The sequence below is a fragment of the Biomphalaria glabrata genome, chromosome 5 (genome assembly GCF_947242115.1).
Source record: "Biomphalaria glabrata chromosome 5, xgBioGlab47.1, whole genome shotgun sequence".
Taxonomy (NCBI): Eukaryota; Metazoa; Mollusca; class Gastropoda; family Planorbidae; genus Biomphalaria; species Biomphalaria glabrata.
The window spans coordinates 53,005,359-53,023,096 of record NC_074715.1 but is presented as its reverse complement, the minus strand read 5'-3'; the positions used below and the strand labels follow the sequence as shown (position 1 = coordinate 53,023,096).

Below are 17,738 nucleotides of genomic sequence, written 5' to 3'. Positions count from 1 at the left end.
TAACCAATGACAAAGTGCTACGAATAGCAGGGCGCCAGGACATCCGCTCTGTTATCAGCAGCAGACGCCTTGGCTGGCTTGGCCACGTTCATAGAATGCCAGAAGGTCGACTTCCACAAGACATCCTGTATGGTGATCTAACAGAAGGCAGGAGAGCCGCTGGCCGTCCACTATTAAAGGTAAATTGATTTATTCAAACGCAACATGAAGATCTTCAAAAAATGACACTAGCAGTTAAAAAAAAAACGACACAGGATAGATGCACGTGGAGAGCGAGCATAAAGGAAGGGTCACGGATTGAAGATGACACAACAGAAGTAGAAAGAAGGGTGAAAGTGCAACCAGCCCCCGGTGATTACAGGTTCCCAACCTGTGACCGCAGCTGTGTATTAAGGATTGACCTCTTTAGTCACCCAAGAAGTTACAAAGGGAAAGAGCAATCTCGTAAAACGTAAAACGCCATAGAGAGAGAAACAAAATAGATTTTAAGAAACTGAAAAAAAAAAAAACGTATCTAAGGAAAACAACTCTGCACTATAACTATATTGCTCAACAATGCAAATGTTATTTCCATAATTTGATATCTGAGAATGGGTGTGGCAGAAATGGCGTGTTCATTCTAAGGTGACGAAACCCTACATATCTAGCCGTATTTGTGAATAGCTTTATACCCTAGGACAGCGGTTCTCAACCTTTTAAGCTCGGCGACCCCTTTTTACAATTCCTCACTTTGCCGCGACCCCCCCCCCCCTTACACACACACACAGCAATAGAAGAGTAGACAATAACAATCCATATTTTCGAAGGTCTTAGGCGACCCCTGGCAAATGGTCAATCGACCCCCAAAAGGGTCGCGACCCACAGGTTGGGAACCCCTGCCCTAGGAATATATAAACAAAGGGATATAACTCTTTCAGACTTCAATGAAAACAAACCATGCATTCAGTCTCACAATGTATGCTCCTGACTAGAATATAATTGGATGAATTATTCTTCATGATTGTTATGACAGCTGATGACAAACGGATCGCTGCCCTGGAACTGTCTGTCTTCACCAGCATCCCTACCCGCCCTGCACCGTTTTATTCTGTACATAGTTCTTGGCTAGAATGTAATTCTCCTCTTTGAATAAAAAATCTTAACTTTTTTTTTGGTCTTTCTATGAAGTCAAGTAAGCTCCCTTTTCAGACCTTGCCATCTATAGGGCAGATGATGTAAAGGTCACCTATTTCTGTGGCCAACGATTTACGAGGATGTCACGTGGCCAGCACAACGACCAACCGCCCTTACTTTTTCCCCAACTAATGTCAGGTACCCACTAGAGTCAGGTCGACCAGCTTTTAAACTCGAGACCTCCAGATTATGTAGCCAAGCGGTTCTGTTTTATGAATAGTTGTACCAAATTTCAAACTTGTTTTAGTCTTAAGTTGGGTTTTATTTTTTTTAGTAGGGCTCGAGTGTAAATACTTTGACTACTTAAGACTAAATATTATTTTAGGCCATAAACATAATGTATTCATTAGTTGTAAATGTATATCAATAGGTACCCTCTATGGCTAGAGGGAGATAACAAAGTTTGCGATCTCTAGTATTATATTATAGCAGTAGAATTGTAAGAGTTAAGTCCCTTATCTTTTACTGATTGTTGCAAAGTTTTAGATTTATCTGCTACTGAAAAGTCTAGTCTTTCATGCGGCGTATTAGATCTTCACGTATCGCTTAGTCTTATCTTATCTTATAAGATACAGAGGTTGTATAAAAAAAAGGTGATTATGTCATACGCGAGTCTCTATGTCAATCTAGTCATACATGTTTATCAATGACTTAAGCTCTGCCAGGTCGTTGGTTTTTCTAGCTAATGCGGACAGCCCATTCCATGCTCTAATAGCACTAGGGAAGCAGGAGCATTTGTAAAAATTTGTCCTAGCATTCGAAACGAGAAATGTGCCCCAGTCTTTGGGTATTTCTGAGTATTTTATTAGATTATGTTTTTGTATTTTGAAAATTATGGTTCAGTGTTTAAGTTGAAATTCTAAACAATTATTCATTGTACCTTATAAAACATGAATCTTATTTTTGAAAAATAATCAATATTCAGCCCCAAGGATCACAGTAAACGAACAGCTCCTTAACGTGGTAGACCATTTCACATATCTAAGTAGTATAGTGTCAAATGACGCCTCACTTTCAAGGGAAGTTGATAACCGTCTGGTCAGGGCCAGTAGCGCTTTTGGACGCCTTCAGGCGAGAGTTTGGAAGAATAAATCGCTCCGCCTGCCTACAAAAATCAATGTCTACCAGGCGGTGGTTCTCTCAACCCTTCTATATGGCTCTGAGACATGGACACTATATATAAAAAGCTAAGACTTCTTGAGCGCTTTCACCAAAGATGCTTGCGCTCCATCATGGACATACGGTGGCAGGACCGCACTACAAACAGCGATGTCCTTGAGAACGCCGGTATGGGCAATATAGAGGGACTTCTACGCTACGCTGGGCAGGGCACGTATCCCGTATGGGAGACGAACGTATGCCAAAGGCAGTCTTTTTTGGTGAGCTAAAAGGTGGTCAACCTAACAGAGGCGCCCCACGGAAACGCTTCAAAGACCAGCTTGGGCGTCAACTTTCCTTGGCTGACATAGAAGAGAGCATCTGGCTGCATGCGGCGTCGGAACGAGACAGCTGGAGGTCACTCACGAAGGCCGCGGGATACACATTTGAGACGAAAAGAAAATCCGCTGTCGAGGACAAACGCAGAGGACGAAAAACAAATCTAAATCGACCACCTGCGGAAGATGGTTATGCTTGCCCTGGATGTGGCAAAATATGTAGAACACAGCTAGGGCTGCGCAGCCACGGGAAATACTGTATTTCTCATTGATCTTTGGACTCGAAGACAAGCCTTATATAAATAAATATATATATTTCATAATGAGTTTGATAAGTAGGAATAAACATATCAATTAACAAACCAACTTCATTCATAACTAATTAGTTGAAATGATATAGTGGTCTGTTAATTAAGTGACGAAATAAAACAAGAATGCTGTTGAACTTTAGTTAGGCCAATATTAGAATATGCTTACTCTGTTTGGGATTCCTTAGGTCAAGAAAACATTAAGAAACTAGAACAAATACAAAATAGAGCAGTGAGATTTATAACAAACGAATATTCTAATCTGATAAGAGTAACACCATTAGTAAAATCACAAAACTTAGAAACACTTCAGGACAGAAGAATAAAAAGTAAAGTAGCTATAATACATAAACCATAACTTATAATGGACCTCATTCACCAATCGTAAACAAACAACATTTAGCCACGTGGTGCTTTATCAATTCTATATAATTTACGATCTCATGTTTAATTCATGATGGTTGTTACGTGACAGGTTTTTTTCATTGTTTTATCAATAAGATCACCTGACTAAATGTTGTTTGTTTACGATTGGTGAATGAGGTCCATTAGAAAAATAAAACCAACTGAAATACTCAGAAAGACACAAAATTAGAGGCACACATCTTATTCCGTATGCTAGAAGAAATTCGTACAAGTACACCTTCATACCTAGTATCATTAGAGAATGGAATGGGTTGCCTGAATCAGCCAGAAAAAAAAAACTAACTACTTAGTATAATTTAAGTCATTGATTAACATGCATGACTATATTGACACATTGAATGCGTAGGACGTAATTATCTTCTATTGAAGTAACGTCTGTAATATATAAGATAAAATAAGAAAAGACCAAATACAAATGTATCAGTATTCTTTCATACCATGTGCCAGATTTTTCTATAAGACCAGACGAAACGTGCAGGTCTAGTGTGAAATTAACTTCTACTTGGCAACAGCAAGCCATTATGACCTTTGCCTTTTCTTTCCTATTACGCAATGTTTCCAACTAAAACAGTTCTTTTCTAGATATAAATAGCATTCAGGAACTCAAGTCTGCTGTGTTTCGGTCAGGGAGTACCCGAAACTTTCACCTGATATCGAGACAATGAAATAAATAGTCCTAAAATTACAACAGGGAGATAATTATTGTCTAATAAACGTATTTGTGTAAAATCGGAAAATAATAAAAGCACACTAGCTAACCGCTGTCAAAAAACAAAACAAAGCAACAAAAACAAAAAATATTTAAACTGTACTACCATATTACGAGGTCCTAGGGACTCGCAAAGACCTTCCTGCAGGGAACAGTACCAGGCAAAAAAAAGAAGAGGCAGGCAGAGAAAGCGATGCAAGGACATCGGCGAATAGTCGCGTTTATCATTAAAAGATTCTAGTGAAGGTACTAGACAGAGAAGAATGGAGAAAGACTGTTGACAGATCCTGTGTGATGCCCCAAGAGAAAGGTGAAGGTTATTGTTAAGACATTCTGTCAACAGAACTTTTGGTCGCCTTCCATATAAAAACTATGGCGAAACAGGCCTCTTCGCCTACTAACAAAAATCATTGTCTAGAAAGTAGTGGTTCTTCACACACTAATTTCTCTCTGAGACCCGAGTGTCGTATTGGAGGTATCTACTGCTCCTCGAAAGATTCCTTCGAAGATGCCTTCACCTTATAATTGGCATACGCTGGCAGGACTACCTTACAAATAACTATGTTTTGCTGAAGGCTGGGGTGGGCTGTATAGAACTGCTTACCACACCACAGCTGCGCTGGGACATCCACATCTTATGGCGAGCTTAAGAGAGGGGCGTAGCCTAGATGCCTAAAACGCTGTTGAGATCCAACCAGACGCCATTTTGCCCTCACTTTCAAGTAAACAACAGCTAGAAGTATATAGCCTCTTACAAGAGTTGCGGACCGCACATTTCAGACCAAAAAAAAAAGTAGAGATTAAGCTGAAGACTAAAGCAGACGGCGAAAAAAAAATTAACCACCAGCAGACAACAGCTTTGTTGACATACAGGTCTCAACTGGACCTCATTCACCAATCGTAAACAAACAACATTTAGTCACGTGATCTTATTGAGAAAACAACGAAACGAACGGTCACGTGACAACCATCATAATTTAAACATTAGATCGTAAATAATATAGAAGAGATAGAGAATCACATGGCTAAATGTTGTTTGTTTACCATTGGTGAATGAGGTCCATACGGATCACTGAATTCTGTGAAGACGACACATACCATTCAAAGGCGTTATACATATTTTTAAAAAAAAACTTGTGTATCCCATTGTTCAAATTTAGAACCAATGAGTAGCTTCCCCTCTTTTCCACAGGTAATACGCTGTCGAGAAAAAAAAATAACTTTTTTTTTTCCGAGTGTATGGGCACAGTATGTGTGTATGGGCACAGTATGTGTGTATGGGCACAGTAAGTGTGTAGTTGGAAAGAGAGAGCTAAAGAGGTTTTGAGCTGTGTAAGTGAAATACCGAAAGGAATCAATTAATGAACAAAAGAAAAGATACGTTTATCATTCAGTAGATTTTCTTTGCTGGGGATAATTTTGTTTTAACTTATTATCTTCTATGTATAATCCTTTGATTTCTACTGGACTATAATTATGTAGCGTCCGTCGAGTGAAAGGGGCCATATCACCACAGAAAGGCGACCAGAAAATCGGTAAGTCTTATCATAAACACATAATTATCGGCTAGTAGTACCACTCTCTGCCCACGTGATCTATAGGGCAGATGATGTAAAGGTCATCTGTTTCTGTGGCCCACGGTTTACGATGCTGTCATGTGGTCAGCACGACGACCAACCATCTTTACTTTTTCCCAACTAATGCCAGAGACCCATTAGAGCTGGTTGGACTCCAGAAGTACATTGAATGTCATGAGATTAAAAATCCCAGAGGAGTACCCAGAACCCTACGGTTGGGAGGCGCTTTATTACTCAGCAATCGCGCCTCCTTGGCTAGTAGATAGGGCAAAGTAGACCACCTCTTCCTTGTTTACATTAGTTTAGAACAGTGTGTCTGTCTTCTGTCTTCTGTTCTTGGTGTTCCGGTAACTATAGGAGTAATTAGACGGCGTGAATTAATTCCTAATTAAATGCAAACAAACAAAAACCAAAATAGAACGAAAATTTATTTCATCAGCTCTTCAAGGTGGTAAGCCCCCTTACATACCATACAGCACAGCGGTTCTCAACCTTTTAAGCTGTGGATCGCGACCCCTCTTTGGGGGTCGATTGACTATTTGCCAGGGGGTCGCCTAAGACCATCGCAAATATGGGTTGTTATTGTCTACTCTACAATTCTGTATTTGTGTATGGGAAGGGGGGGGGGGTTCGTGGCAGAGTGGGGGATTGTAAAAAGGGGTCGCCGAGCTTAAAAGGTTGAGAACTGCTGCCCTGAGTCAAACATTTTGACAATGATGCAATAAAATGCGCCCCTCCCCCCTTTACGCTTTTCAATGACTATCCCGTCTTTCTTAAGAAATGTCAATAGCTTCCCGAATCCACTCGTACCTTAATCTTTGCCCCCGAGTGCTACATACCTGTTGCATTAGTGTATTGCCTTGTCTTTCATTGGTTATAACTATTGATCTTAATGCAAGGTCTCTCAATCTTTTACTAGTGACTCCCTCCTAGACCAGATTATGCATCCTCTGTTTGGGACCCCTCAACTCAAGAAAACATTAAGAAACTAGAACAGACACAAAATAGAGCAGTGCGATTGATAACAAACGAATATTCACATTTGACTAGAGTAACACCTTTAGTAAAATCACTAAATTTAGAAAGCCTTCAGGACAGAAGGCTCAAAAGTAAAGTAGCAATAATACATAAAACACTGAACCATAATCTTCAAATACAAAAACAAAATTTAATAAAATACTTTGAAAGACACAAAGATAAAGGCACATTCCTCGTCCCATATGCTAGGACAAATTTGTACAAATACTCCTTCTTCCCTAGTGCTATTAGAGCATGGAATGGGTTGCCTGAGCTAGCCAGGAAAACCAGTGACTTGGCAGAATTTAAGTCATTGATTAATATGCATGACTAAATGCATGACGCGTAGGACGTAATCATCTTCTTTTTTGAAGTAACGTCTGTATTATATAAGATAAGATAAGATTTAACCTTAGCTCCAACCTTTGCCAGCTGAGCTTTAAGCTCTCAAAGGGTCTGGAGTGAAACGTAGTCGAATGGTAGGCGCTCTAGAAGGTCACGGTTTTTATTACTGCCTGCCGCTATCTACTGACGTACTGCGCGATGTCTGCGATACTATGTAATTATTCATGAATTCTAAACCTGTTTTAATTCTTAAAAAAGTAACTTACAAAGCTTTTACCGTTCCTGCTTAATGTAATGACCACTACGGTGATGTCTTGAAAAACTAAGGACAACATGGCCTAAATTGTGCCGATGTGTCTTAAAATTAAAATCACGTAATTCTTTAACTCTGAAGTGACGCCCGAGACATTTTATTGGTGTAATCGTTTTAATTTGCTTAATTTTCAATTTCGATTTATAACCACAATTATTTTTTTTTTCATTTTTTTGGTCAAAAAACAAGAAATTAATGTCTTCTCTTGCCATCATGGGAGGAAGTCGATTCACAGTTTGAGAACCGCTCCTATATAGCCCATAACAAGGAGGGGGAAAAAAAGCATGCCTAATAAGGTGACAATGGTTTTTGGCGACACTTGGGGGCGTGACATGCCATATTATCTCACGCCACATCCTCTCAGGCAAAGGTCATCTATTGTGTACAGGTTGACATTTTTTAAAAAAATGATTCTTATTAAAAACTTTTGGTTGACAGATTGTCTTGTCACCTCACATTTTAGTGGCGTCATTAGGTGCAGTGTGTCATAGCACTACTTTCTTGCTCATAGCTCAGAGCGCTATGGTCTCGGGTGTCGAACCTCGAGCCCCCTTCATAGGTAGCCAAGCCAAGCCAAGTTCAAGCGTACTTAGCCTCTCGACTACGCATCCCACATTCATGGATTGTCGCACAGATGTATTTTAAAATATACATAACAGTAAAATAGATTGTTAAAATTAAATGAATATATGAGATTTTTATCTAACGATAATAATTATATTAAAATATAATATTAAAACAAGCTGCATATTTATAGACACTTATATCAGTACAGTAATATTCATTCCCCCCTTAATAAATCAATATCAAACTAAATTAATTAATTATCACTAGTTAATACATTAATTGGTTGATTTTTTTTTTACTGAATTAATATTTTTCAAGGAGAAATTAATAAACATGCAAAATTTCAACTCGATCCGAGACTGGAAAGTGGGAGAAATAACGTGTGCAAAAAAATGAACCGGACGGACAGACAGACTGACGGACTGACAGAGAGAGTTGATATAGGCTTTTAAATTAGAAGAAGGAGGATTAACATCAACTGAACCTGCTTTCTTTATTTGGCTTAATTGGGGCTTGTTGCCCGCATGGTAAAGCGCTTGGCTTCAGAATTGAGGAGTCTCAAAAATGTGTCCTGGTTACGACTTTTGAACTTTATGTCCACCCAACTCTAATGGGTACCATTTGTAAGCCCCCGTGCACTAAGGCTCCTTGCTGTGATTAATCACTTATAGCAGGGTCCAGGTATCTGGCAGTGTTCTGTTGGGTTCACCTGTCTCTGTACAAGGCGAGACCTCCGCATGTACCAGATTTATCTGTTTCATGACTAGTCGTATCCTTGAAAGTGTTTCCGAGCATCCTGCAGTCGTAGAGGATGTGCTCTACGGTATCGTCTACTGCGTGGCAGTGTCGACATCTGGTATCGTGGTTCTCTCGGATCTTAGCGAAGTAGGCTCCTAGCGGGCAGTGTCGACATCTGGTATCGTGGTTCTCTCGGATCCTAGCGAAGTAGGCTCCTAGCGGGCAGTGTCGACATCTGGTATCGTGGTTCTCTCGGATCTTAGCGAAGTAGGCTCCTAGCGGGCAGTGTCGACATCTGGTATCGTGGTTCTCTCGGATCTTAGCGAAGTAGGCTCCTAGCGGGCAGTGTCGACATCTGGTATCGTGGTTCTCTCGGATCTTAGCGAAGTAGGCTCCTAGCGGGCAGTGTCGACATCTGGTATCGTGGTTCTCTCGGATCTTAGCGAAGTAGGCTCCTAGCGGGCAGTGTCGACATCTGGGATCGTGGTTCTCTCGGATCCTAGCGAAGTAGGCTCCTAGCGGGCAGTGTCGACATCTGGTATCGTGGTTCTCTCGGATCCTAGCGAAGTAGGCTCCTAGCGGGCAGTGTCGACATCTGGTATCGTGGTTCTCTCGGATCCTAGCGAAGTAGGCTCCTAGCGGGCAGTGTCGACATCTGGTATCGTGGTTCTCTCGGATCCTAGCGAAGTAGGCTCCTAGCGGGCAGTGTCGACATCTGGTATCGTGGTTCTCTCGGATCCTAGCGAAGTAGGCTCCTAGCGGGCAGTGTCGACATCTGGTATCGTGGTTCTCTCGGATCCTAGCGAAGTAGGCTCCTAGCGGGCAGTGTCGACATCTGGTATCGTGGTTCTCTCGGATCCTAGCGAAGTAGGCTCCTAGCGGGCAGTGTCGACATCTGGTATCGTGGTTCTCTCGGATCCTAGCGAAGTAGGCTCCTAGCGGGCAGTGTCGACATCTGGTATCGTGGTTCTCTCGGATCCTAGCGAAGTAGGCTCCTAGCGGGCAGTGTCGACATCTGGTATCGTGGTTCTCTCGGATCCTAGCGAAGTAGGCTCCTAGCGGGCAGTGTCGACATCTGGTATCGTGGTTCTCTCGGATCCTAGCGAAGTAGGCTCCTAGCGGGCTGTGCCCAGTGCGGAATCGTGCCAAAATGGCTTAATCCTTTCTTGTCTAGATGACACCACTCATCTTTTCAGTTTGGGCGTTTGAGAAGTTTCCAGACTTTACGTCCCGTGCTACAAGGGTCCCTGGTACTTGACATAAATGAATAAGTAAAGACAATTGGTCGCCGTGCTAGTCACATGACAAATGTGAAAGTCCTACCATTAAAACATGAGATTTACATTAATTCATGCACTGTGCTTTCGATCTTGGCCTAGTTGTCCTAAGATAAAGACTACGAACATATAGGTTGAATTTTCGTATTTCATCGTTCAAGGCAAGTGGTAGATTTAGTGATTAAGAGTGGTCAGGACCGAGAATTTTATGTTGCAGATTGTCTTTATTTAGAGTGCCTTTCATTGCGCTATGGTCCAATAAATCTTGTGAACTAATAGGGAGAAGGGGTGTCTGGTAGAAGGTTTCTGTGCTGCCTTTTCAAAAGCGATTGATAAAAAAAACTCGAGCCTGTTTTCGAACATAATGTCAGAGCGCTAGCCACTAAGCTATTCAAGTACTTATTAAATTAGAAGTTTTCATAGTTAATGTAAAATTGTTAGCGAAAAAAACGAATTCTCTACACAAGGCTTATCCCCCTTTAGCTTAGTATATTTCAACTTGATCCCAGAATATAAAGTGAGAGAAATAACGTTTACAAGATTTGGTCAGACAGACAGACAGACAGAGTAACTTGATACTTTTGGTAAAAAGTGCAGGACAGTTATTAAATGGTTTTTAAAAAGAATAGTTAGTCAATAATTCGATAGAGTTGTACACTAGAAACTTCAAAAAACAAAGATACTATTTATGGATTATCTATTGTCTCATGAGCATCTCCGATACTGCTTAAAATAAAACAGAATTCCGAATCTGCATCTCACACTGTGCTCGGAGGTTTAGAGACTTAGAGACATCAAACACATTGCCAGATAACAATGCAATTGACGTCATTGTTTTTTGTATTGTTTTGGCTTTTCTGTTTTATTCTTAGAGCATGTCTTCTAAACATAGTAACAATGCTTTTCGTTGAAATTCTATACTTGCATTTTCGATTTGATTCTGGAATTCCATGAAATTTTTCTTTTTTTTTTAAGGATTTTCTGAAAATAAACAGAGACGTGGTTAATTTGATAATTTAAAGGGTGTGAAATGGTTTATGTCTAAAACTTTTTTATGTTCCTTTGTAAATATGTAAATGTGCATGAGGTGGTGTGCTTGTATGTATGTGAGAAAGAGGATAACGACCTTTAATCTGCTAGAGCCTGGACCGATCCAATATTTCAACAGCATTGAATGACATGTATTCTTCTCTGAAAAGAAAAAGCAAAAAATAATTCTGAAGTTTTACCTTTTTTTTTTAAAACTGGAAATGAAAAGAAGATAGATTAGGTTATTGAGGAAGACAAAAGAAGCCAGACGATAATAATGTGTTTTTAAACTCAAGCTGCAAAAACTACACATAGCTTGTTTCCCTTTGATTATGTTGACACTGTAAACTCCAGGCTTCAAGAAAACGGAGCAGTGGAATGATATTTAAAACATTCGAAATTCTACAGACAATTTATGAAGTTTACGCTGTCGGCCTCTTAAGACCTACATTAGCATTACAAATGCTCTTACTTCCCTAGTGCTATTAGAGCATGGAATGGGTTGCCTGAGTCAGCCAGGAAAACCAGTGACTTGGCAGAATTTAGGTAATTGGTTAACATGCATGACTAAATTGGCTTAGGAACACGCGTAGGACGTAATCATTATCTGTATTTTATAGGAGAAGATAACAGAAGATAAGAGAAGATAAGAGAAGAGAAGAAAAGAGGAGAGACGATAAGGGAAGAAAAGAGAAGAGACGAGAAGAGAAGAGAAGAAAAGATAAGATAGGAGAATAAAAGAGGAGAGACGATAAGAGAAGAAGAGAGAAGTGACGATAAGAGAAGAGAAGAGAAGAAAAGAAAAGAGAAGAAAAGAAAAGAGGCGAGAAGAAAAGAGAAGAGACGATAAGAGAAGAGAAGAAAAGAGAAGAGAAGAAAAGAGAAATGAAGAGAAGAAAAGAGAAATGAAGAGAAGAAAAGAAAAGAAAAGAGAAGAGACGATAAGAGAAGAGACGATAAGAGAAGAGAAGAGAAGAAAAGAGAAGAGACGATAAGAAAAGAGAAGAGACGAAAAGAGATGAGAAGAGAAGAAAAGAGAAGAGACGAGAAGAGACGAGAAGAGAAGAAAAGAGACGAGAAGATAAGAAAAGTGACGAGAAGAGAAGAGAAGAAAAGAGAAGAGAAGAAAAGAGAAGAGAAGAAAAGAGAAGAGAAGAGAAGAGAAGAGAAGAAAAGAGAAGAGAAGAAAAGAGAAGAACGTTCACTTTGACATGAACAAAAGCTCAGAAAAGAAAAAAAGTAAACTACAAGAGACGATGTCCTGTGATTGACAGTTTTAGAAACTTCATTGGCGGATGACAAATTTTGACATGTGCACATGCATTTTAGAATCTATTTAAGTTGGCAGTCTGTCACACAACGGAAATGTCAAATAAAAATACAATAACAAAACGCTAGAGCACTTTTAGCGGAAGCTATGTTTGTTTTAGGGCCACCTCATTTAACTTTATTCCAAAAACTATTGTTCATTTTGGGATGTTCTAAATGCAGAGCTAAACCTGAAACTGTGTGTATATGTGTGTTTAGAATCTTAATTAGTGGGACAAAATTAATAAATAACAAGGTTACAAAGACAGTTTGTGTCGAAACACAAACTCATCGGCCCCGAAGTATCAATCAACATTTTTTTATTATAAGCTTTTTTTAAAATTTTACCTGAGGAAGGGAAAATTATATAAACAATATTAAATCCTAATGGGTAGCGATAATTTAAAATAGAATATAATCTTGGCATTACATGCGCTCCTATATGCGTTCCTAAATGCGTTCCTATATGGGCTCCTATATGGGCTCCTATATGCGCTCTTAAATGCCCTCCTATATGGGCTACTATATGCGTTCCTAAATGCCCTCCTATATGGGCTCCTATATGCGCTCTTAAATGCGTTCCTATATGGGCTACTATATGCGCTCTTAAATGCGTTCCTATATGGGCTCCTATATGCGCTCTTAAATGCGTTCCTATATGGGCTCCTATATGCGCTCTTAAATGCCCTCCTTTATGGGCTCCTATATGCGCTCTTAAATGCCCTCCTATATGGGCTACTATATGCGCTCTTAAATGCCCTCCTATATGGGCTACTATATGCGCTCTTAAATGCCCTCCTATATGGGCTACGATATGCGCTCTTAAATGCCCTCCTATTTGGGCTCCTATATGCGCTCTTAAATGCCCTCCTATATGGGCTACTATATGCGCTCTTAAATGCCCTCCTATATGGGCTCCTATATGCGCTCTTAAATGCGTTCCTATATGGGCTCTTAAATGCGTTCCTATATGCGCTCTTAAATGCGTTCCTATATGCGCTCTTAAATGCCCTCCTATATGGGCTACTATATGCGCTCTTAAATTCCCCCCCCCTATATGGGCTCCTATATGCGCTCTTAAATGCGTTTCTATATGGGCTCTTATATGCGCTCTTAAATGCCCTCCTATATGGGCTCCTATATGCGCTCTTAAATGCGTTCCTATATGGGCTCCTATATGTGCTCTTAAATGCGTTCCTATATCGGCTTCTATATGCGCTCTTAAATGCCCTCCTATATGGGCTACGATATGCGCTCTTAAATGCCCTCCTATATGGGCTCCTATATGCGCTCTTAAATGCCCTCCTATATGGGCTACTATATGCGCTCTTAAATGCCCTCCTATATGGGCTCCTATATGCGCTCTTAAATGCGTTCCTATATGGGCTCTTAAATGCGTTCCTATATGCGCTCTTAAATGCGTTCCTATATGCGCTCTTAAATGCCCTCCTATATGGGCTACTATATGCGCTCTTAAATTCCCCCCCCCCTATATGGGCTCCTATATGCGCTCTTAAATGCGTTTCTATATGGGCTCCTATATGCGCTCTTAAATGCCCTCCTATATGGGCTACTATATGCGCTCTTAAATGCCCTCCTATATGGGCTCCTATATGCGCTCTTAAATGCGTTCCTATATGGGCTCTTAAATGCGTTCCTATATGTGCTCTTAAATGCGTTCCTATATCGGCTTCTATATGCGCTCTTAAATGCCCTCCTATATGGGCTACGATATGCGCTCTTAAATGCCCTCCTATATGGGCTCCTATATGCGCTCTTAAATGCCCTCCTATATGGGCTCCTATATGCGCTCTTAAATGCCCTCCTATATGGGCTACTATATGCGCTCTTAAATGCCCTCCTATATGGGCTCCTATATGCGCTCTTAAATGCGTTCCTATATGGGCTCTTAAATGCGTTCCTATATGCGCTCTTAAATGCGTTCCTATATGCGCTCTTAAATGCCCTCCTATATGGGCTACTATATGCGCTCTTAAATTCCCCCCCCCTATATGGGCTCCTATATGCGCTCTTAAATGCGTTTCTATATGGGCTCTTATATGCGCTCTTAAATGCCCTCCTATATGGGCTCCTATATGCGCTCTTAAATGCGTTCCTATATGGGCTCCTATATGTGCTCTTAAATGCGTTCCTATATCGGCTTCTATATGCGCTCTTAAATGCCCTCCTATATGGGCTACGATATGCGCTCTTAAATGCCCTCCTATATGGGCTCCTATATGCGCTCTTAAATGCCCTCCTATATGGGCTACTATATGCGCTCTTAAATGCCCTCCTATATGGGCTCCTATATTCGCTCTTAAATGCCTTCCTATATGGGCTACTATATGCGCTCTTAAATGCGTTTCTATATGGGCTACTATATGCGCTCTTAAATGCGTTCCTATATGGGCTCCTATATGCGCTTCTATAAAAGATATTCATGTAAAAATATATAAATAAAAAGCTTTTCAAGATCAATTCTGTACACAGAATAACAGAAGTGGTAATCGGCTATGCTTATATTAAGATATAAGATCATTTGTTTGCATTATAACATTGCGCGGTGGCTGAGCGTTAAAGCGCTTGACTTCCGAACCGAAGTTCGAATCTCGGTGAAAAATGAGATTTTTAATTTTTGGATCCTTGGGTGCCTCTGAATTCACCCAGCTCTAATGGATACCTGAAATGAGTTTGGAAAAAATAAAGGCGGTTGGTCGTTGTGATGACAACATGACACCTTCGTCAACCGTGGGCCACAGAAACAGATGACCTTTACATCATCTGCCCTATATTGACCACAAAGAGTCTGAAAGGGGAACTATACCTTACTTTATAGCATTGCAAATTAAAGAAGATTAAAGTCAGGTACCCATTAGAGTTGTAAAAAGTTTTACATGTTTCGGATGTTCCTTCAGAGTTGAAGATAGTATACTTCCTAGTCCCAACCTCCCGCAGGACGACGGGGGATGGGAGCGGGCAGGATTTGAACCCTCGATCATCGATAAATTCGAACGACAGTCCAGCGAGCAAACCGCACGGCCAGGCAGTTGGTTAGACTCAGGGGCACCGTACAAATCCCGAAATTCAGAAGCTCAGTCTTCACCGAGATTCGAATCCAAGACCCCAGGTTTGGATGCTAAGCGCTTAACCACTCAGCCACCGATGTAGATACTGTTACAAACTCGGTGGGGACACAGATGGTCGTAGGCTGTGTGTGTTTTTAACCTACGGAAATCGCCCCAGTCCGGCGCTAGACGAGCGGTCAACCGTGACCAGTGACAGTACACGCCAGTTCGACAACGAATTGTGTGTAAATATTACGCACGCAAGTCACGGCGAAAGTAATCAACTGGAATGGTCAAGAAGGTTCGAGGCCAGTAGAGACACTACATAAGAGCGAGTGTGTCAGAATCACTGGACTTCACGTTACCTCGCAATGTGACCAGACGGGGCGAAGTTAGAGACAGACGGTGTGTGAAGTCAGGCGGAGCAAGGCTAGGTTTTGGACAGTTAGTGTGATGTTGTTGCCAACTGTACAGTGTTTGTAATGTATTTGAAATAAAACTATTACTGTTACTTTGGAGCCCTGAGTTGTGAGGTTCTTTAAGTTCATTGTGTCGTGTGGTTCAGTTGGAAGAGAGCCTGGATAGTAGGAGAGATGTAACAATACCTTGAGTTAAATAGTTTCAAACTCAGTTCATTAAGAAGTTATTCAGCGATGACTTAACAAACATAAATCATAAGTCACTTGTACAAATAGCTTAATGACTTGACTGACGTCTAATATTAATGTGTGATGCATGGTCGAGAGGCTAAGTACGCTTGGCTTGGCTACCTTTGGAAGGTGTTCGGGGTTTGACACACGACTTGAGCAGAGTTGTGTTTACTGAGCGCCTAAAGGCAGCACGGAAAACATTCTCCCAGATACCCCTCCACTGGTCCACAAAAGAGATTAATAATAATAATAATTTTATTTATAAAGCGCTGTTAATAAACAAAATGTAGGCTCAAGGCGCTGTAATAACATTACAAACACAAACACGACAGCTAAAATGACAATTAATCTACAAAAGTTTGTTTTAAACAGATAGGTCTTCATGTTCTTCTTAAAAGTGATGTAGCATGTAGTCTGTCTGAGATCAATGGGGAGTGAGTTCCAAACCTTTGGTCCGTGCACTGAAAAATCCCGCACCCCGTAGCTTTTGAGGGAGAAACGTAGCATCACTAAAAGCGTTGAGTCCATTGAGCGCAGGGCTCTCTGGGGGACACATAGAGTAATCAGTTCTCTAAGGTACAAGGGCATCTCATTGTTATATATACACTGATGACAAAGTGTGGCGACCTTGTAATCGATTCTCACTTTCACGGGAAGCCAATGGAGCGTGCGCAAGAGCGTAGTAGCAGACTCTCGTCTTGTTTTTCTAAGTACTATTCGTGCGGCGTTGTTCTGTATACGTTGCAGCTTGGCTATTTCGTCATCAGGTATACCTGCTAGCACGGCGTTTGCGGTAGTCAAGGCGGGAGAGTATGAATGCCACAGCTAGCGTTTTTGTTGACTCCGTTGTTAAATATGGTCGGATCTGGCCTAATCTACGCAGCTGCAGATAAAGACCCTTGCAGAGCTGACTTATTGGACTATAGTGCTCTATAAGTGGGAAGCGTGGTCGAGAGGCCATGTGCGCTTGAACTTGGCTTGTCTCGGCTACCTAGAAGGGGGCTCGAGGTTCGACACCCGACTCGGGCAGAGTTGTGTTTACTGAGCGTCTAAAGGCAGCCTGGAAAACCAACTCCTAGATACCCCCTCCCCCCACTGGTCCACAAATGAGATTGGACCAAAAGCGCTTTGAGCATGCTATAAGCATGAAAGTAGCGCTATATAAAAAGCTATAATAATAATAAGTATGAAAGATATAATTATTATTTGTATAATTATTGTTAAATAGTAAAGCACAGTGAAGGTACTAACGAGAAATTTATACTGGTCATTAAATATTGATCACTGGACAATGGGCCAAAAAGTTATCTCTGCTTTTCAGTTCTCTGTTTTCTAAAAAAATATTTTTCTTTAATCCTCACAACTTTTTCTTTAACCTTCTTTTTCTGTCCTCATCTACAGCTCTACATGCTTACCAAAACATCTCTTCGAGATCATCTGGAAGAGTGTGTTTATCTACACGCGGAGGATTCAGCCCCCCCCCCCATCGCCATAGCGTGGCGCCTCCGGGTAAAGGTCTAGTAGTAAAGAACGGGAAGCGAAAAAGGCCCATTTGGGGGTACCTTGGGTGAGCTTTTTTTTTTTATTTTCTAGCTCGAGGTTTCAAAAACGTCCGCCGCACCGTTCCAAAATGGGGACGTCATATAAGAGCAATAGTAGTGTCGGTCACCACACGGAACGTGGCGGTTACAGTTTAGGAATATGATCTTATCTTATGTAATACAGACGTTACTTCAAAAAAGAAGGTGGTTACGTCCTGCGCGTCATGCATTCAGTCATGCATATTAACCAATGACT

The 17,738-nt window shown here is 40.9% G+C and overlaps 1 long non-coding RNA gene across 1 annotated transcript in view; it reads left to right on the top strand.

The window, feature by feature from the left end:
• Positions 1-5,305: 5,305 nt before the first annotated feature.
• LOC106078911 (uncharacterized) overlaps positions 5,306-17,738 on the top strand; it is a 37,943-nt gene continuing 25,510 nt past the window's right edge. Inside the window, exon 1 of the long non-coding RNA XR_008778090.1 lies at positions 5,306-5,587. This is a non-coding gene — a long non-coding RNA (uncharacterized LOC106078911). The remainder of the gene's footprint in view (positions 5,588-17,738) is intronic.